We start from the raw sequence: 18335 nt of genomic DNA, 5'->3' as shown, positions 1-18335 counted from the left end.
TCTCATCTTACATGGGGGTTACATTCCTAGCTACTGTGTGTATAAGAAAAATATTGAAAGTCAGAATCACCCCTGGTATAGCCCCAGGTGACCATCTCTACCTGTCTGAAGTCGGTGCTGAGTGGGCCTTGCCACCCACAGAAGGTCAATAGCTTTTATGACCTGCCCCCTTGCCTTCCAGGGTCTGGGAAGGTTGCTTAGGAGCCCTTGTGTGACCTTCCCAGAGTCTGGAAAGCAAGGTGAGGGGTGTGTGCTTTAAAATCTCATTCCACAATGTGTTTTCCTGCCACAGAAGGAGAACCCTGCCTTGCTTTCCAGGCTCCCAGAAGGTTGCACAAGAACTCCCGTGACATTTTGCATGGCCCTTCCAGTGTTTTCCCCAATTTATTCATTTTATTTTATTTTCTGCAATCCGTGTAAAGCTGCAATCACATACGTAGAATCAGCGCAATGTGAGATCTACCTGTATGCTTTGTAATACATTCAAGGTTTGTTTGTTTTTTCCTGACAACTATTGCATTAAATTGTTAGGATCTCAGACCAAGTTTATAGACTAAATATTCATAGTTGTTTTTCCTTGGTTAGTTATCTAAATTAGGGAGCACATAAGCACCATGTTTCCTCTGCCCTCTTCAGCCTGTGTTATCATGCTTATAATATTTATAATTTGCCACTAGTTATCATCATCAACTTTATTTCGACTTGCCATTTGCCTTAATCATATTCAGACAAAGATAAAAATTTCCTGTGCATGAATCACAGTGAAATAAAAGTTAAAATAAAATCCCAACCCAAACTACAAGCAACTCAATATTATATACTGGTTTTTTTTCGTCTATAAGACGCCCCCATGTATATTTTGACACCCCCTATTCTGAGGGACTCCAATTTAAGAAAATGTGGGGATATGGCCCCCATATATGATGCACCCAAATTTTGGACATTGTTTTTTAGGGAAAAAAATCTAGTCTTATACATGGAAAAATACGGTATTTGCTGGTGAAACAACACCAAACCTTGTGAAGACGATCAACAATAGTACCTAAGTCTGGAGACAGGATTCTAGATCGGTGTGCTTGACAGGTCACCATACATACGTTCAGCTTATAAGGGGACAGCAAACGTCCCTGACCAGAGGGCACATTGTAATGGTGAAGCATTTTCCATAATTGTATTGCCATATTAGAAAAGGTTTGACGTGTTGAATTTTTCCCTGTCATACTTCTGCTAAGGGCACAAGAACCCCCCTGCTGCCACCACCAGAGTCAGCCATAAAACCAAAGCCTAGGCTGCCATCTTGTACCCACTTACCTGGGAGTAATTCCTATTAAACACGAAGAGACCTATCTCTCAGCAGACACGTATACAGTGAATTCTTAATGAATGCTTGGCTTTTAGCTCCTTCACAGCAAGAGACACACCTATGCCTCTGCAAAATTTTCACATTTGCTTTTGAAGGGAAGAGGGGTTCTTTAAAAGCATCCGAAATAATTGTAATTGCAGAAAATAACTTCTATTGACTACCTGACCTCAGATTAACCCAACAGAAAATATGCATCCTGGTTGCTAGGGGGAAAGGAAGGGTAAACTATGGATATTCCAAGAACTAGAAAATTTGAGAAGAGTAGGAAAACTGTTAAGAGGGGAAAGGGAAACAGCAGTTCTTCAAGACCTCGGAGATTCCTGTTCACTGGCATCCAAACAACTCACTTGTCCATCACAGCTCTGATTTTACTCATTGGCCAAAAACACCAGCAAGTGGGAGCAGCCAGGGTGACACCTTGTTTTCAGAGAAATCATTTAGAAGGGTAACTGCACAGTTTACTTCACAACTTTCTTTCTAGGGGGGCTAGACACTTACTTTTTTTATTTGATGAAAGCTCACGGTCTGGGTGACAGCAGCCACGAAATTAAAAGACGCCTGCTTCTTGGGAGAAAAGCAATGGCAAACCTAGACAGCATCTTAAAAAGCAGAGACATCACCTTGCCAACAAAGGTCTGTATAGTTAAAGCTATGGTTTTCCCAGTAGTGATGTATGGAAGTGAGAGCTGGACCATAAAGAAGGCTGATCGCCGAAGAATTGATGCTTTGGAATTCTGGTGCTGGAGGAGACTCTTGAGAGTTCCATGGACTGCAAGAAGATCAAACACATCCATTCTTAAGGAAATCAGCCCTGAGTGCTCACTGGAAGGACAGATCCTGAAGCTGAGGCTCCAATACTTTGGCCACCTCATGAGAAGAGAAGACTCCCTGGAAAAGACCCTAATGTTGGGAAAGATGGGGGGCACAAGGAGAAGGTGACGACAGAGGACAAGATGGTTGGACAGTGTTCTCGAAGTTACAAACATGAGTCTGACCAAACTGCAGGAGGCAGTAGAAGACAGGAGTGCCTGGCGTGCTCTGGTCCAGGGGGTCACGAAGAGTCGGACAAGACTAAACGACTAAACAACAACACAGTCTGGGCCCCCTGCCTAGGTGTGCCAGTGAAGGACTTACAGAGCGGGTTGGCAACGCTTGTTTTATATAAGAAGACATTTGGCTCTGGAGTCATCAGTAGTGGGGTAAGGGGAATTCAAAATGTGATATATTTTTTTAATCACATAGATTCATATCAAACCAAAAAACCAAATGGATCACAGAGAAATGAAACAAACCATTCAAATTTGTTACTCATTTAAACTCAGCTTAGTATTTAAGCATTCACTTGGTAGCTCTGGTGACAAGGAATTGTACTTAAACAAGAATAAATAGTTGATGGTGGGCTAATGTACAGGCGACAACCATTTTGTTGTCCTCTCCCGCCACAATCACCACAGTGGTTTAATCTCAAAGAATGAAACTTGCTTCTGTGCAAAATGTTTGCAATTTTGTTTTGTCCATAAACAGGATAGCTTTTTTCCCCCTACAGGTTCTTAGAAAAGGTTATTTAAACCTCACCTTTAATTAATTAAATCATTGGTCTTTCATAATTATCGGATTATCTAACCATCTCAATAGTTTACTCTTGGAAAACATTCAGAGTTGAAATGGCATTTCAAACTGCACCAAAGTGGATATAAAAAGGTAAAGGTACCCCTGCCCGTACGGGCCAGTCTTGACAGACTCTGGGGTTGTGCGCCCATCTCACTTAAGAGGCCAGGGGCCAGCGCTGTCCGCAGACACTTCCGGGTCACGTGGCCAGCGTGACATCGCTGCTCTGGCGAGCCAGAGCCGCACACGGAAACGCCGTTTACCTTCCCGCTGGTAAGCGGTCCCTATTTATCTACTTGCACCCGGAGGTGCTTTCGAACTGCTAGGTTGGCAGGCGCTGGGACCGAGCAGCGGGAGCACACCCCGCCGCAGGGATTCGAACCGCCGACCTTTCGATCGGCAAGCCCTAGGCGCTGAGGCTTTAACCCACAGCGCCACCTGCGTCCCAGTGGATATAATGGACCACAATCCTATACAGAGTTAAGTACATTCAAAATGAATGAATGAATGAGGGCTTAAGCATGCTTAGTTCTATGCTGTATTATAGCCAATGTTATTATGTGAAGCAGGGACTCAGCTATACAGCTGCAAATAAAATGTGTTAAATGTGTTGTAAAGTGCATTATACAAATCTGACACTAGATGGCGATGGTGAGCTATGGCAAATTCAATATATTTTTTTCAAAACTTTTTTTTGGGAAAACATTTTCACAACTTTTTTTATATGTGTATAGACTCCACCCAGTTCCAATACACAATTAGTCATTTTCTGTTCCGTCATCTTGTACACATGATTACAAGGAAAGCAGCCTCTTGCTCTGCACCAACGCATGGTTGAAATAATACAGCTTTGTCAGACTAGTATTATTAAAATACTGCATGACTGTGTGTGAAACTTTTATGTTGTCGCTTTGTGGTTTTTTTCTTTGTAAGGAGGCGAGAGGGGAAATATGCTGAAGCTGGAGCATTTTGCATAATTTAATTAATTTATGGTTCTAAAACCTAATTTCCTCTCAATATAAAGAAAACAGCTTCTAAAAGGGTGCCCTACAGCACCCAGGGATATCAGGTGTCCAAGCTCTTAAGCTTATTACAAAGAGTTGACAGCCACTGATGGAAACTTGAAAATGTAAGCTTCAAGCCTAGTTATGAAGAAGAAAATGAAAGAAAAAGAAAAGTTTCTGAAATCATATGGGTGTCAGAAAGCAAGCAAGTACTGAACAGCTTGGAAAACTCATAGCTATATCACTCTATTTGTGTTCCGTGTAAATAGTTGAACACTAAATAAATATAACGCATGTGTGTGCTTTTTAAATTAAAAAAACAAACCATCTTTGGAGAAACAACAAAAGATGTATTGTCTTATTTTCCCTTTTTCTGTAATATTTTTGCCCACTAATGTTCCTTGTTTTTGGTCTGGGAAGAAAAGAAAATGTGATTAACGGGGCCAAATTCAGTGTCCAAATCGTTGTCTAAGGGATTATCCGGGACGTCTCACCTATGCCTTATTCTCTGGTTGTTATAATTTAAATTGCAGAGATATTTGTAATTAATCTGATTCTCCACCTGCATCTTTCTACAGGCATTAACCATTTGGAATCTAATTAACATAGGCTTGGATCTGAACTAAGGTGGCTGAACTTAGGTCCCAATGAAGTCAAGGGACCTTCATTTTTCCCTCATAAGGTATCCCTTGGCCCTTATACATCTTCTGTATTTTTATATGAACATTGCCTTGGCCTACTATAGTCTATGTATGATTATATTCTATGCTGAAAATACCTATACTCCATCTGCTAAATGTTAATCATTTTGGTCCCTCAATAAATGAAGGATCTTCTTCAGTATAATAATCCAAATCAAAAATCTGGTTCTCCTTCCTCAAAATGTGAATATGCGTAGCACTTTACTTTTATGTGATGAAGCTTAACCGTTTGAAATTAGTTACCATATGGAAGAGAGACTACACCTCACTAAAGCATCTTGAGATCTTCAGATGAAAGGTTCTACTTAATACAGAGCATGATTAAACTAGAAATGGTGCATTAAGGAAATACTTCCGAAGAGAACAGAATATTACTTCAACAGCATTGGTATTACTTTCCCATGAAGGGCATGATGCCTTCAGAACCTATTGCACTCACAACTTGTGACCCATCAAGCGAAAAGCACCCCACCAACCATATATTGCAGATTGGCAGATGTTTCACTATCAAGTTTGTCAAACCACAACGCACTGCCATGCACTGTGGGGTGCATTCAAAATGGCAGGTTGCAAATCACAGAGGCCTTTTTCTAGGCAATTTCTTGACCTCCCCTATTACAAAATAAAAAAGTCATGAATGAGACTTGGGACTCAGCTAGATTGGTAAAGAAAAAGTGTTCAAATGCATTGTATATGTGATATAACCAGTGCTTTTTTCGGGGGGTGGGGTGGGGGGTACGCAGAGGTACGCATACCCCTAAACATTTTGTGAATCTTTGTACTTTTGTCCATTTACTGTATTTATTTTTCCCAATTTTAACTATAAAATGATGATTTTCATGAGTCAAAATGAGAGTACCCCTCAACATTTTTTTTAGAAGAAAAAGCACTGGATATAACACTTTGACACCAGATGGTGCTGTGAAGTCTCATCTTTCCCTACTGGATTTCCCTGTATGAGTTTATAACATGTTTAACTGAATCGCTTCTTTGACGTGTCTAGATCCAGACTTGGGCACATTCGTCTGCACTCTTCCTCCACATGGTCATGAGAAGATTGGGATCCTTCCGTTCCACTTCTGTGTTAAGTCCAAATCCAGACAAACTGTGGTCAGGCTTAACTCTGACTTAGGGAAGCTTGCCAAATTTGACTCTGTGGGTTACAATTCTCACTCTATTATTATTATTATTATTATTATTATTGAAGTTTTTAATGTGTGACATTTTAGTGTATTTTTTGTCTCTGTGGAAGCCGCCCAGAGTGGCTGGGGAAACCCAGCCAGATGGATGGGGTACAAATAAATTATTATTATTATTATTATTATTATTATTATTATTATTATACCACCCTATACTCAGAGGACTCAAGTAAACCATACTTAGGATTAGCCAAGCTTTCAGGTTTGACAAAAATAATAAGCCCCAGTTAATTGGAAATGCAATGCTTCAAATCTCCTCACAGCTACACCAGAGACGGAGTGGTTGAAGACACCTCACAAGCGAAAGGCTTGCTCATGTAATGCAAAACCACAGTTTATCACTGAGCTGGGGAACCTCAGACCTAAGGGCTTATATCTGTCCTCCAGGCTTCTCTTTGAACTCTCCTTAGGCCACACCCTGTCCTGAGACAACATCTTGGCTAGTTTAGATGTATTCAAGTCTCCAGGGCCAGATGAACTGCATCCAAGAGTATTAAAAGAACTGGCAGATGTGATCTCAGAACCACTGGCAGTCATCTTCGAGAATTCCTGGAGAACAGGCGAAGTCCCGGCAGACTGGAGGAGGGCAAATGTTGCCCCTATTTTCAAAAAGGGGAAAAGAGAGGACCCAAATAATTACCGCCCAGTCAGTCTAACATCAATACCAGGGAAGATTCTGGAGCAGATCATTAAGCAAAAAGTCTGTGAGCACCTAGAAAGGAATGCTGTGATCACCAATAGTCAGCATGGATTTCTGAAAAATAAGTCATGTCAGACTAACCTGATCTCGTTTTTTGACAGAATTACAAGCCTGGTAGATGAAGGGAACGCAGTGGATGTAGCCTACCTTGATTTCAGCAAGGCATTTGACAAGGTGCCCCATGATATTCTTATAAAGAAGCTGGTAAAATGCGGTCTTGACTATGCTACCACTCAGTGGATTTGTAACTGGCTGACTGACCGAACCCAAAGGGTGCTCATCAATGGTTCCTCTTCATCCTGGAGAAGAGTGACTAGTGGGGTGCCACAGGGTTCTGTCTTGGGCCCGGTCTTATTCAACATCTTTATCAACGACTTGGATGATGGACTCAAGGGCATCCTGATCAAATTTGCAGATGACACCAAACTGGGAGGGGTGGCTAACACCCCAGAGGACAGGATCACAATTCAAAATGACCTTGACAGATTAGAGAACTGGGCCAAAACAAACAAGATGAATTTTAATAGGGAGAAATGTAAAGTATTGCACTTGGGCAAAAAAAATGAGAGGCACAAATACAAGATGGGTGGCACCTGGCTTGAGAGCAGTACATGTGAAAAGGATCTAGGAATCTTGGTTGACCACAAACTTGACATGAGTCAACAGTGTGACGCGGCAGCTAAAAAAGCCAATGCAATTCTGGGCTGCATCAATAGGAGTATTGCATCTAGATCAAGGGAAGTAATAGTGCCACTGTATTCTGCTCTGGTCAGACCTCACCTAGAGTACTGTGTCCACTTCTGGGCACCACAGTTCAAGAAGGACACTGACAAACTGGAACGTGTCCAGAGGAGGGCAACCAAAATGGTCAAAGGCCTGGAAACGATGCCTTATGAGGAACGGCTAAGGGAGCTGGGCATGTTTAGCCTGGAGAAGAGGAGGTTAAGGGGTGATATGATAGCCATGTTCAAATATATAAAAGGATGTCACATAGAGGAGGGAGAAAGGTTGTTTTCTGCTGCTCCAGAGAAGTGGACACGGAGCAATGGTTCCAAACTAAGAAAGAAGATTCCACCTAAACATTAGGAAGAACTTCCTGACAGTAAGAGCTGTTCGACAGTGGAATTTGCTGCCCAGGAGTGTGGTGGAGTCTCCTTCTTTGGAGGTCTTTAAGCAGAGGCTTGACAACCATATGTCAGGAGTGCTCTGATGGTGTTTCCTGCTTGGCAGGGGGTTGGACTCGATGGCCCTTGTGGTCTCTTCCAACTCTATGATTCTATGATTCTATGATTCTATCTCCTCTCCCCAGGTCAAAGGCTTCATTGGCTTTCCTCTGTACTGTCCTTGAGCATTTTGTTCACATCACTGTGTTTATAAAGGTAAAGGGGTAAAGGGACCCCTGACCATTAGGTCCAGTCGTGACCGACTCAGGGGTTGCGGCGCTCATCTCGCTTTATTGGCCGAGGGAGCCGGTGTACAGCTTCCGGGTCATGTGGCCAGCATGACTAAGCCGCTTCTGGCAAACCAGAGCAGCGCACGGAAACACTGTTTACCTTCCCTCCAGAGCGGTACCTATTTATCTACTTGCACTTTAATGTCCTTTCGAACTGCTAGGTTGGCAGGAGCAGGGACCGAGCAACGGGAGCTCACCCCGTCGCGGGGATTCGAACCGCTGACCTTTTGGTCGGCAAGTCCTAGGCTCTGTGGTTTAACCCACAGCGCCACCCATGCCCCACTGTGTTTATATGCAGGTATAAAAATTCAAATTTATGTTTGGACACAACGTTAAGAATTACATCACTTGCTCCACCTACGTTTTCCTCTGGTCCCACCCACCATTGGCACGTGGTCCCCAAACATTTCCCTACAAGAAGATGTGCCCCTTGGGCTAAAAGGTTCCCCACACATGGCTGAGCATTACATTCCAACAATTTCATTGCGTGGATGATTATTATCAGTGAATTATTAACAAGTAAACTAAAACTGCATGATGCAATAGAGTCACAGTCCCTAAGACGTGGCTTCCCACACTATAAATTTTATCTCAAGTGACAATCAGTAATAATCAAAAGTCCACAGTCCTTTTTTCCTAGTCAAGCTTCAGAGCTTCATAAACTGCTTCATCCTCTTAAGAGGAATGAAAAAACAGAAAGGGTTGAAAAGTATAAAGAACAGAACTTCTACAAATACATTAGCAGGGAAATTGAAGTACCTGAAGGTATCATCAAAAAAATACCTTCACAATTTATAGCATACTTTTTTCAAAGACAACTTAAATGCTCACATCAATGAGAAATAATTGAGTGATAATTGTATGTTGACACTTATGAAAGCTTTACAAGCTTTTAAGAGCAAGTAGCTTTAAAGATTGACCAGGTTGTCCTATATATACTCCTCAGCTGTCTTTTTATCCTGAGTTGTTTAGTTAACACCAGCTAACTGATTTGCCAGGAAAATGGCTACTCAAATTATTGTTAAGTGTGGTCACCTGAATCTAAAACAGAATGCCCATTTATTTCAACAGAACATACAGACCCAACACTATTCAGATTACGGGAGAATATCCCACCTGAATGTGTGGGGCTCACTACTACCTAACTCCCAAGAAAGTTAGCTATTTAGGGGTCAGCAGAGAGAACATCAATCTCAAGACCATTCTGCGAGACTGAGATAGCGAAAATTTGGACCGAGTTCTTCCCAGTCCCAGTCTGACACACAGTTCTACCTGGTATTCAGAATACCTAAGACAGGTGGTCAAGAGCTCATATGACAAGCCCTGAGTCAGGGCTCAGTCTCACTGAAATGGAACTTCAAATGGAACTAACTAGTACCCACCAGTTTTGCCACAACATGGGTGGGGATGCACGTCACTTTATATCCTGTGGAAAACAGTGCAAAGTACATTGATGCACATTCCCAATGAGATGTACATCCTAATGATCATATGGGATGTTCATGTGATTTGTGCTCATATTCCTGATCCAGAAAGTGATATGGAATGTCTGTGTTGGAGTAAGCAAGACCAGGAATGATCTGCTGGACCAATAACACATTATATTATTAGAACAATTTTTCAAGCAGCCTGTTTTGTACTGAACAAGTGTTTAAATATTCAAAATACTAAAGGTAGCAAATGTCATTTCTTTCATAGTTACAAAATGCAAACTCCAAGTGTTTTATCCTAATGAATAAATGAGTTTGTCCTTTATGTATAAAATATAGTTTGTGTTTGTTGCACAATATTTTTTAATAATAGATGAATTTTAGGTTTGCTTCAACATATTCAATAAAGTGTGATTAATTTGGTTTTTAAAAAATGCAAACTAGACATTACTATATTACTTTGCAAAATGCACAGCTTGCAACATTATTGTCTCAGTGGGATCTTAAATTGAATTGTAAAATGTGTCTTATTTCCAGTTTGATTTATGTAAGAAATTGCAGCGGTGAATATCCTTTTTGAAATTCAGTGCTTCCTAACTTCAATTACGCTTACATACAACCACACACGTGTGAGTTATGTTACAGAAAATTTTCAACATTTTGTGAATATCCAAGTGCTGATGGTCCAGGTGAATTTTGTGGATGCCCAAACCTAGATTATGTTTTCCAACTTTTCAAACATATACAAGTAAATTCTGAGCATCACATTCCGTTTAATTTACACTCAATGTATAGCTATCAGCTGTGCCAATAACACTCAAATACTAAACTAATAACAGCACATATATTATACTAAAATATTCTAAATAAAATCTGCCCTAACCTTTACAGCTAAATATGCAAGTTATGTTGAGTGATTATTCCCACTGAGGCCTGCTCCTATCTTCATCCCACTCAGTTAATACTAGACGTTCCTCATTATGGTGGAGAGCCAAGATTATCTCATCACCCCCTGCCCCCAATCTTATAGGTCAGTAATCATCTGAAGCTACTACTCCTTTGAACCACAAAAAATAAGTATAAAAGATAAGGGATGTGCTTGAACTGAGCCTATGATACTCAAAATATTTGATGAATGTCGACAATCATGGGTGATCCTTCATTTTGGGAGCATTTAGCTTTGAATAATAACATTCACCAGATTTTGGACCTTCACCCGAATATAGAAAAGTATGTCTTAACAACTTAACTTGATTTGATATATCTTAAAGTAGCTTAGAATGAATGTCTGGATTCCCTTGCCTGTCTCCTACACATGCTATTTACATGTGTAATCAGTTTGTTATAAAGCTTTACAGATTTAGACTTTATATGTGTTCTGACTATGGGGGGGGGGGAGATGACGACACCTGCCACACACCCACAATCTTCAAAGAATGCCTTTCTTCAGTGAATTATCATTTTGTCTCCTTTTTTTTTTTAGGTTTTCCATTATGACAAATTAGATAACACATTTTTGACATGTTCTGTGATTTTATTGCAATATTCTAAGTAATTACCAAATCTCTTTTTCTCCCCAAAAAAGCTCTCCTGTGCCCTTAGAATTAATCTATGATAGCATTTAGCTTGGCTTTTTGAAGTAAATATCACTAGATAAAAAAGCCAGCTGGTCCTGAATAATGGGATACTTGAATGCATGTATTAGTGTTTGAAAATGAGAGCACAAATCTTCTAAAAAGATTAATTTCCATAAGAAAGATAGCTCACAGATCTACAAAAAGCATAAATTCAAAACATAATAAACTGGCAAGAGAGAAAGGTAGATTAAAGTAAAGGCAGTAACACCTTGTTACTGCAGCTGTTATATAGCACTGATTCTGTATCAACTGGCAATTGGTAAGTACTGGAAGGCTGTTCAAAGCTTTTGACATAAAGCGACAGTCTGGAAGATATTGTGTGCCATACGTAATAATGTGGCTGGGGACTGTGGTTTTTTATATATAAATAATGTAACTCTCATTCTCAACAATCAGATCTTCAAGAGGAATCACAAAGAGGCTCAGAGCTCAGAGCCTCAGTATAACGTGAAGAGCAGAGCAACATTTTGTATGTTTATTAAAGATTTAGATTTGACAAGAGCTCTGCTTTATCACACTCCAAATATACTACCATCACTACATAAAGCAACTTTTGCTGCCCTATGGAGTATACTTCTAATATCCTGTTTCAAAATAAGTTTCTTTGAATGGGTCTATAGTGCTGCTCACCCAGTGATTTTGACTATAATTAATGAAACAAATTTGCTGCTGGCCTTCAACAAAACACATGCAGATTCAAATTTTATTATCTATTTCTAAAGTCAGCAGGAGTTTCTGAATAAGGAGAGGAGGGACCCTATCTAACAAAAATATGCCATGCACCATTTGATATGTTTTAGTGAAAGCTTAAGAGAGCATTTCTGTCCTAATCCTTAAAGTGCCACATGGAAGTAAGGCTACATGGTTTAAGCAGAACTTCTTTTTAAATAATACATCTATTAAAAAGATACAAGGCATAAAATTCAATACAGTGGTACCTTGGGTTAAGTACTTAATTTGTTCTGGAGGTCCATTTTTAACCTGAAACTGTTCTTAACCTGAAGCACCACTTTAGCTAATGGGGCCTCCCACTGTTGCTGTGCCGCCGCCGCATGATTTCTGTTCTCATCCTGAAGCAAAGTTCTTAACCCGAGGTACTATTTCTGGGTTAGCAAAGTCTGTAACCTGAAGCGTATGTAACCTGAAGTGTATGTAACCCGAGGTACCACTATAGATAAAAATATGACAAGCTACAAGTTTATATAATGATAGCCCTTGCTAGTTAATTATACATGGCCTTTGGGATCCAATATTATCTCCATATTTAGTGCCCTACAGATATCCTAAGGGCTGCCCAAAACTTTGTTTTTGTGCTTATTCAATGCAACCTTACATCCCTGCTAGCTCCACCTGCAATTCTTGTCCTCTCACTCTGAGGGGGTGATCACATCTATAACCATCATGTCTACATTCCAACCACAATATGAGACAAAGATCTAATGTAGTGGGTAATCCATTAATGGCCAGAGGCTAAATCATGTCCTCTAGCTGCAGGCTTAGAAAGATTCACACATCTGTGTTAGAATGACAAGGAAGCATGGGAGATAGGAAGGGTTGCTACAGACTTCTTTAGAGAATGGCAGCTTTAGCTTAGAGACAAGCTACATTTGACATGGAAGACACTCCTCATGGCAATGCCTAAGAAGGAAAGCTAACAAATCCAAACCAAGATCAAGAGATGAGAACAAACTTATTTGTCACTGAACAAAAACTACACAAAGAAAAATGAAAACAAAATATTGTAAAACTATTGCTGCATTGTCTGTCCCTTGCTCCATCACACATCAGTCTTGCATCTTCTTGCCATACTATCCTCTGGAATACACTACCCTAGGAAGTGAGGAGCTATAGCCTTCCACTAGAAAGGGGGAATGCATTAAGAAGTCTTCTTAGGATCTTGGAGACTGTATTAACTATCACCTGCTTTGCTTGCTAATGTTCCTTTTTTGGTCAAGATGCTTGAGAAGGTGGTGGTTCATTTCCAAGCACAATTGGATGAAGTCAGTTAGACCAGACTGATTTCAGTCTGATGGATGACCTTCATCTTGAGAGAGATAGGGTGTGTGCAAAAGCTGTTCATACCCCTGGACCTCTTAGGAGCTTTTGATATTATCAGCCATTGTATCCTGCTGCATCCACTCTGTATGGTGGGAGCTGGGGAAATGGTGGTATCGTGGCTCTGCTCCTACCTTCAGGGTCAGTTTCAGAAATTTGCAATGGAAGGTGGGGAGACCCTTTGATCAACGCCATGGCACTTGTGATGTAGAGCTCTGCAATGTCTCATTTTGTCCCTCATGATCTCATCTATATGATGCATCTGGGTGAGGTCATCAAATGGTTTTTAGTGAGCTGAAGAGAAACCAGTCAGATAAGGCTATGTAGGTGCTGACTAGGTGTTTGGATTTAGTAATGGGGTGGATAAACACCAGTAACCTGAAGCTAAACGCAGACAAGATGGAGGTGCTGAGAGTTCATTTTCTGCATCTGGAAACTAGGTGTATAACCCATTCTGGATAGGCTTGAATTCCCCTTGAAGGACTAGTTACACAGTTTAGGATGTACTTGTCATTTGACACTGTCACTATTATTATTATTATTATTATTATTATTATTATTATTATTATTTCTTCACCACATATGGGTCTCAAAGCAGCTTACCAAAATTAAAACATATATTAAAGCACCAGAACAGTACGTAAGGTGCAAAGGTCTCTTGAATATTTCCCAGTGCTACCTGGATATGCCAGCAGTAGAAGATTTGAGGGGAGGAATGCTCACTTGATCTCTAGTTGGTTGTGTTGCTGCCACTCTGAGTGGGAAAGATGAGGCAGCAGCAAAGTCAGTGCAGTGCAAATGCACCACTACCCTGCGCCCGCTACCTCCTGAGTTGGGTAGGGAGGTGGTACCACAAGGTATTTCCAGCAAAAGTGTATTCTGTGGTCTACTTCTGGAGAAGAAGCATGGATGCCATGTACACGTGGTAGCGTTTGTGCCATGGCTCCAGGTCCAAGCACCTCATGGCATTGGACAACAGGCTGCCTAAGAACTACCAGCGGTTGATCCTGAAGAATGGGTTGCATTCACACATCATGACCTTCAACTACGTCATGGGTGATGCTATGGGCTGTACAAGCCGCCACCCCACCCCCCTTTGGAGTTTGCTTTTAAGGATGATCAGATCATTTGAGCCATTGTGGGGACCTCCTCTGGTACCCAAAGGGAATATATGCAAGGAGCTAAATGTTTACCCAGCAGAAATTACCTACTTGAAGAAAAAGGCTGAAGTCAGCTGGGCCATGAATGGAATCACTAAAGGGATTATAAAAACAGTCCCTCGGAAATGCTCCAATTATGGTGAAGTTCAAACGTTGCAATCTCCATGGCCTCTCTCCCAAAGCACTCATCAAACACCTTGAAGAGAAAGAGGAAATGGAAGGCTATTTCCTAATTAACGGTACAGAAAAGGGGTCAGAATGGTGATTATGCCAAGGTGCAACTTTCTCCCTTGCAACGATAAAACCAAAATGGAAATCCAGAGGCCTTGGCTATGCACAATGTGGTGTCTTGATACACTGTGCTAAAGATGAACACATGGCACTTTCATTACCTTGAAAGGGGCACAGTGGTGGTGAACTTCATTCATCAGAAAGACCATGCATCCGGTCTTACAAAAAAGATTGCGGAGGTGTGCTACATTTCCTTTGGCCTTCTGAATATTTATGCATATTTTCTCTATATCCTAACATGTACATGAAGAAATCTACATTTTGAAAGGTGAAAATGTTGATTTTCACAAAGTAAGTGAATTTACTAATAAGCAGGTTTATATAATAGTAAATGCTGTGTTTTATAGTGTTGTAACCTGCCCAGGGACTTTCTGGTAATGAGGTGGGTAAGAAATATGTATTTTAATATGGTCATTGTTGTTGTTTTTCTATTGCTATTAGCAGTGATGTAACTGGGCAGAGGTCAGGTGAGCATCACGACCCTGCTCACCATCGGGTCCTTTATGCCAAGAATTGAATCTGGGACTCCTGTATGTGAAGCAGATACTCTATAACTCAGCTACAGCCATTCCCTCCTATGCGATGGCACAATCATTTATTGTTTGTGATTTGGGTTGTTTGGATGTCGACATCATTTACTACTAATTATTTTATTATTTTGATTGGCTGTTTCTATTATGCCTTGTATCCCACCCTGGTAACTACAGATGGGTGGGTTATAAATAATCTTAACAAACAAGTAATATATGATGATAGCAACGTATTGCATAAGGATTCTAATTGTTGGTTCACTATTATCCATTAAAAGAAAACTGCAAAGGAAAATATAAACTATTAAGATTCATTTTATTATTTGTCATGTTAAGGAAAGTGCATACTTCTTACTTAATTTAATGATGGGATACTATCAACCACATTAAAAGAGATGCATATTCATAGTGTGTTAAATACTGAAGTACATTTGTGTCATAAATATTATTCTAAAATCATACTGACCAGGGAAGAGACAAAATATTCATTTACAGTGCTGAACATCCAGAAGCATTCCGATTATAATTGTGATTCTCTTTGGGTTATTCTATGAATAATACACAAAATGCTCAAAGCAATTTTTATATGGTAACTTGAGGTTGTTTCCCCCCCAACCTTCTCCAAGAAAGCTGCTTTTAGTTAAAACATAAAGATGGTAGTTACAAGGTTTCTGCAAACATAACTGCTATTCCATTAAGGAAATGGCACAGCAAACAGTAAATAGTGCCCCCAAGGGAAATGTAAGTATTGATTTTATTACAATGTTGGTTGGTTTGTACTTGCAATTGTCAACTCTCATTTTAGGCTGTGCATTAAGTGTCCTTATAATAGCTTTAGAAAAGAGTAAATATTAATTAGAAAATATTGGTAATGCTTTTATATGTCTTGGGCTTACTGAACAATACAAATATTTTAAAAGAAAAGAGGGGCTGTTTGTAGCTAACAAAAAAAAAAAAAAAAAAAAAGGAGAGCAACCCCGTAAACAGATTAACTGATTTATGGACTTGATACAGTACGAGCTGTAAGTAGAGGTGTCTACTGAACATACTTATTTTTAGCAACAAGTGACGAAAAACAGTATGTATATTTGCTAACGGTGAAGCACTCTAGTAGCTAACAGCTTGTATCCATGGGCAATTCACCCTTATGAGAGCCAAGTGGGGAGCACATGAGGAGTACATGGGGTCACCAGTAGTCTCAAGATGATGGCTGGCCAGATAGAAAGGCATTTCGGGGAACTATCACCTTCACTACAAACGTCCTTGCTGTGATTTGTGTCACTTCCATTTGTTGGTCACAGATTATGTCAGCTAGCAACTTCTCTGTAACCAGCAAACTACCAAAAAAAATTAATTTTTTTGCATTTGTTCTAGCAGACAAGTTCACAAAAAGCCTCAACACCAAACATCCTTTTGCTCAATCTGTGAGGGATTCTGATGAAATAAGTGGCAAGTAAAAAAAAAAAAGGCATCAGTTAACTTTTACAACAGCATGGAAGTCTAAATGGTTGAGTGACTCTGAAATAATGTGGGCAGGTTTCGTTTTTCTGTTGCCACCAACAGCAATACATTATTACTACATAAAAAGACCTAAAAGCTAGACCACAAAAGGAAGACAGTCTACTGAGTCTACAAACCTCCGCCTCTATTTAAGCAAGAAGCCAACAAAACCTACATTTCCTCCAGCGTGCTTAAGCAATAACAATTCACTACTGATCTCTCAAGGCGTCAGAGACGTGGGGTGGGGAAGGAGTGTGAATTATCATCATTTGGTTACGTTAAATGAGAGGTACAAACTTTTGATTCTAGAAGGGGAGAGAAAACTTCACATGCAATAAAATAAAATGCAATTGCAACACTTCATATTTTAGCATAGAGAAGGGAATGTAGTATTTAGCTCAACCAGAGATAGCATTAGTTAAAAGTAAATTGTTTACATAAGCACTTTCCAGGTGCCAATCTTCTATTATTTAGGGGAAATGCTAGAATTCACACTAATCTCAGGGCATTTTTCTAACATATGAAGTTGTGGAGAAATCCTGCCCCAGCCCTCCAGTAAACTAAAACTTCCCCAGCAATAAAATACCCTTTTCAATTCTTTCATTCTCTTTCTGCAACCAGAAGACATGGTTCCTTTGCTCCTCTGCCCATCTGGTCCATCCTGTGCAAAGATACTACTCAAGAAGGTGGTTTCTAGACATGCTGTTGAGGGATGTGAGGGGCAGATGGGGCTCATCAACCTGGGAAGATAGCCCAACTAGAAGGAAAACTCTGATCCTAAACCTCTACTGCCTTGCAGGATATATTCAGAAGAATCCTACACCGGGCATCCCCAAGCTCGCCCCTCCAGATGTTTTGGGACTACAATTCCCATAATCCCTGACCACTGGCCCTGTTAGCTAGGGATGATGGGAGTTGTAGTCCCAAAACATTTGGAGAGCCAAGTTTGGGGATGCCAGCCCTACACAAATCTGGTAGGAAGGTGCGTTGTGTGACTTCTTCCAGTAACTCCTGCAGCCAAGTTGGTACCAAACATATTGCTCTGGACCACATCAGCAAGGCCAAGAGGGAGCCTTCTGCCCTGCGGAAGTCACTTCACTGCTGCTAACTCAGCGGTTTGACTTCACCCCCGGAGGCACACTCCATTGTCTCTCGAGACAGATGCCAATATTCCTCCTGTCAAGTGCCTTTTTATGCTTCTGAAATGTCTCGCATCCCATCTTTTGATATACACCCCTTTAAGTTCTTTCTGTTGGAAGAACTTTTTAAATTATTATCATCTCCTCCAGAAATATACAAACAGGGCTGTGACAGCTAAGACGCAAGCTAAACCTACAACCTTATTGGAGAATTCCTGTCTCTTTACTGGCACTGAGCAGGGCCCTTTTACTCCTCACTTCAAAAAAGTTCCCTTCCCCTTTTTAGAATTCATGATTAAATAGTTCTTCAAGCCAACTCAATTAGAAAACTGGCATTTCCGGGACAGGAATTCTAGCCACAACTTCTGTGTGGCATGGTAATTTTTGCCTGTAGAAGGACTCTTTTTGCATGGATATGAAGATACGGAGTTACTACCTCAGTGGGAACTAAAGACAGATTAGGTTTAGCCCAAGACCTATGAAAAGCAGAAACATAAACTAGACTAGTCAGTCCTTTTCATAAACCCTTTTTGGGGTGGAGGGGTGGGTGGAGGCAAAATTCAAA

General features: G+C 40.5%; 1 protein-coding gene across 8 annotated transcripts in view; it reads right to left on the bottom strand.

The window, feature by feature from the left end:
• Positions 1–18335, bottom strand: part of DACH1 (dachshund family transcription factor 1) — a 372289-nt gene that overhangs the window by 113866 nt on the left and 240088 nt on the right. The gene's annotated exons all lie outside the window — the stretch shown is intronic.

This window comes from Podarcis cretensis (genome assembly GCF_951804945.1).
Source record: "Podarcis cretensis genome assembly, chromosome: 4".
In the NCBI taxonomy this organism is placed as follows: domain Eukaryota; kingdom Metazoa; phylum Chordata; class Lepidosauria; order Squamata; family Lacertidae; genus Podarcis; species Podarcis cretensis.
Note: the sequence above shows the minus strand (reverse complement) of the source record. Positions and strands in the feature narration are given on the sequence as shown.